We start from the raw sequence: 4,337 nt of genomic DNA, 5'->3' as shown, positions 1-4,337 counted from the left end.
TTCATTAAAGTCCATTTATTGGTCACTTTTGCTAAACTAAGTTGACTTACTATGTTTCTTGGAAGTAAAACACAAAAAGACAACTACATTTTATTTTATTTTATTTTTTTCAAGAAGATTACTTTTTAAAAATTCTCTAATTTAGGCTGATAATTTATACTGGATTTCTGAAGAATTTCCATTAAATGAAGTTTAATATGTAAGTTAATTCTTTAATATTTATAATTTATGTCCAGGAGGCACTTCAAATACAACTTCTTAACCCAACTCTTGGCACAAGGGCAGCACTCTATAATTGATGATTGTGAGAATAAAGGAATGACTGAAAGCCTAAGCCCACTCACGTGGCTTGTCTCATCATTTATAAGGTAATAAATCTATTTGTGAGTGTACCATTGACTTGGATTTCAACTTTATGTTCTCTTGGAGTTTTTCCTCTTTTTGTTCCCTTGTGGACTCCTTTTCTTGCCTCCAGGATCTCTCAGTGAGATCTAATAAATTCTAATAAATCCAATAGTCTATATATGCATATATATAATACATATATAATAAATCCAATAGTCTATATATACATATATATCTATATATGTATGCATATAGATATATATAGTGTATATATATATATACTACATATATATATATACTACATATATATATAAAATATATACATATTAACTTATCTCATCCTAATGGTCACTTCCCCAAATGTATTTCAATATGAACTCCTCTGCTTGCTTTCCTAAGAAATGTAAAGAAGGAAACAAATAGACAAGTAACCGAAATTTATACAAGCTATTTTCTGTACACCACTATATGCATTCTTCCAAGAGGGCTGGCAAAAATGAACATACTTTTGGGTTATTTGTGAGGCAAGTATGGCTGTTAGCCATGTGAAACAGCCATCATCACCCAAGTAAGATGATCTTAACTACTACTTTAAAATAACATACTGCCTTCTAAAAGAGGCTTTAGAAGATTCTGGCACTCTCCAGGGACAAATGCTGCAGGAAAAACAAAAACTGGCTAACGTCTGAGCACCCTAAGAAGCATGAAAGGTTTATTCTTCTGTTTAGCTTTGTAATGTAACAGGCTCACAGGAAATCCAGATGCAGCCTGGAATGTACAACTAATTTAGTTACACTGCTTGCATTTTATGCTAAACATGTCTATAATATTATTAATGTACCACTCTACATTTCTACAGTTGTAAGGTCTTAATCATAATAACGCCATGCCTGTACTTTACTTTCGTAAGTGGAATTAGCATTTCCATACGAACTAGAAATGCAGAACTGTTAATACTTCTCTTTAGGATTCCTGCTATGACATTTTCAATGATTTCATCATAATTCAGCAATATTCAAGTATCTCAGTTTATGTTCATAAGCATGGCACTATCGTGTGTGAATCTCCTTCAGAATCTGGCTCCTTTGAGTATGGTGGTTTCATTCAGCACCTCCCTGCCTAACAGAATCAATCAGCTTCAAGTCAGTTAAATATTGTTTAAATCCTTACTACAGCACTCTCACTCAATCTGTAGTCTGCACAATTAAAAGTGCTCTTTCATGGCTTACTTTTCGTTCATGCCTCTGTGGTATATTGTTACCACACTTGTCTTCTGCTTCTTCACTCATTCATTCTGTTTTGGTAAGTATCAGTACTTGGATCTGTCCAAGTTTTCATAAAGTCTTTGAGGTCCTTGAGCTGCTGCTTGGGTCCTCCCACACCAGCAAACTTACTCTTCTTTGTGTCTTTTTATTTCACAGACATGTACGTACTATCCCTTAGACCTTCTGTTTTTCTGGTTGTCCAGTCTGTCACCCTGGACTAGGAGGTGGCAATTGCCAAGTAATGCTGCATCTGCACTGCTGCTGTTCTTTTATCCATCCCTCCCATACAGGAAGAACACTGCAACAGCTGGAAAGATGGTGGTAGCGGCATCTTCAGTATAGCAACATGGTAGTACAAGCAGGTAATCAGACAATTATATCCTCTATATCTGGTTACCGTAGTGACTTGGATACCTATACTCAGGAAGTAGGCCAAGGAGAAATGAGAAAGAGTGGAGGCAGGTGTGCCGTTCTGTACTCTGACATGCCCAATAGGTTTATGAGTCATTTGCTCGTTCAGTGTTTATTGATATGATAGTTACACAAGACAGGCTAAGACTCTGTTCTCATAGAACTTACATCCTTGATGGAGAAATAGACACTAAACAAGTAAATACATAGTAAGATTATGTTGGAGAGTGAATGCTATGGAGAAAAATATGGGTGATACAGTGAAAAGACCTAGAGGTAAGGTGAGGGGAATTTATATGCTGAAATCTAAAGGAAGCAGACATGCAAATACATGCAAGAAAACTTTTCCAGATAAAGGAAATGGCATGTGCAGAGGTTCTGAAGCAGGGATCAATACACAATACACAAGAAAACAAAACAAGAACAGTGACCCAGGAATTTGGTGTATGTATATGCTGTGGGAGGTAGCTAGAAAAAGTGGATGAGATTAGAAATTGAGGAGAGTAATAATGAAGATATCCCAAGGCAAGAATTTAGATTTTAGTGACTTGAAGGATCAGTAAAAGATTTTAAGCAAGGGACTGAGAGGAAGATTGCTCCAAATATCTTGTGGAGAATGTATTGTAGAAGAGCAGTAGTGGAAGCAAGGAGAAAATGAAAGTAAGTCCTTGTCAACTGGGCTTGGACTGGGGAGTAGCAACGGAAATGAAGGAAAGATTGAGTTAACTAGACCTGCTCATGATGGGAAGACCCTCCCCCAAAAGGCCATGTTCTATCACAAGTGATCAGTATTTCCCACATACTACTGTACTAGTTCAATTCTACTGTACTGGTGTATTGGTGTACCAAACACCAATCCTGGTGTTCCCTTGCAGGAAGACACCACTCATCAAATAAGAACTGACAGAATGCCAAGTAGACTGTAATTTATACCAGTTAGTCAAGAAAACAAAAACAAAAACAAAACTGTGTCTCAGTCAGTGTTTTCTTCTGGTATAAACTTCACTTATCCTTAATATGGTTATTATACATTAACTAAATGTCAGTGTAAGAAAGTGCTTTGCTACAGATTAAGAAGTGCCTAACAAGATGAGCAGATGCCACTTAATTGTTAAGCTTTACTAAATATTTTCTTATATATCTGTATTTATTTAGCAAGCAATAGTTATCCTGCTAAATCTAAATGAAATGTCTAGTTAAATATCTTGAGGCTATAAATCATGTAAATAACACTAATATGTTTTCTCAAGAGTTTACTGACAATATTGAGCTGCAGGGCAAGTCTAGCATTAGGTCATTATTTTATTCAAAAGGTCCCAGAAGTTTGCCTGCTTAAAAGTATCTTCCTTTTCTATCTGCAAATCACATTCTCAGCCCTCTCTCCTGTTAGCAATGAATGTAGGAGCACAGACTGCATGAGAGGAAGAGGATTCGCAAAATGGGTCTCATCAGTGGTGTTGCAAAAAACAATTCACTAAAATAAGCAATTTTTTTGAGACCTACCATGTAACTAGTGTACTAAACTCTGGAGAAACAATAATGTACACAACTGACACCCTGTCCTCATGGGATCTAATGAGGGGAATGCCATCCAAGGCCCCTCCTAGAGAGGGGCCAAACATCATCTTTGTGCAGTTATAAGGTAAGCCTCTCCCATCACAGAACAGGACCAAAATTAATCAACAAGCTCAGTCCTCTCTGGTACTGAGCAGTACTGCAAAATAATAAAATTCAGGGATCCACAACCCTGATGGAGAAGTTAGGTGAAGACTTCTGAAACAGAGACTAAGATAGCCAGTGAACAATTGAGTACTAAACTAGAAGGGAGCAGAATCAAAACACCATGGTGGTTCGGAAAAGGTAATCAAAAAGGAGGCTTCTTGGAGAAAATGGTATTTTAGGTAACCCTTAGAAGATGTATAAGAGGAGACTGGAGGAAGGCAACACCTTATGCAAGGGATGCAAAAGATGGCCAAAGAATCATCCTGAAACAAAGAATGGAACTGGAGGAAGACTTGCCTGCCTAGCAGCAGGAAGGAGAGAGTAAAGGCTGAAGAGAAAACCTACATAATGGAGAATCCTGAATCCCTGAATGAAGAATCACACGACACCCTTCATCTCCTATTTGGAAGGCTACTTTAAATTGTGAAGGAGTGAGATGAGATATCTTAGGGAGATAATTCTGGCACTGAGAAATTAGAGGTTAGAAGGAAGATGAAGTGGAGAAACTAGTTAGAAGGCTAATAAAGCTGTTGGAGACAGAAGAAAAAGGGAATGAGCATCATTCATTATATACATTATTGCTTTCTCATAATG

The sequence above is a fragment of the Enhydra lutris genome, unplaced genomic scaffold (genome assembly GCF_002288905.1).
Source record: "Enhydra lutris kenyoni isolate GAN:26980312 unplaced genomic scaffold, ASM228890v2 scaffoldscaffold2, whole genome shotgun sequence".
Taxonomy (NCBI): Eukaryota; Metazoa; Chordata; class Mammalia; order Carnivora; family Mustelidae; genus Enhydra; species Enhydra lutris.
The sequence above is the reverse complement of the archived record's forward strand: the minus strand, read 5'-3'. Positions refer to the sequence as shown.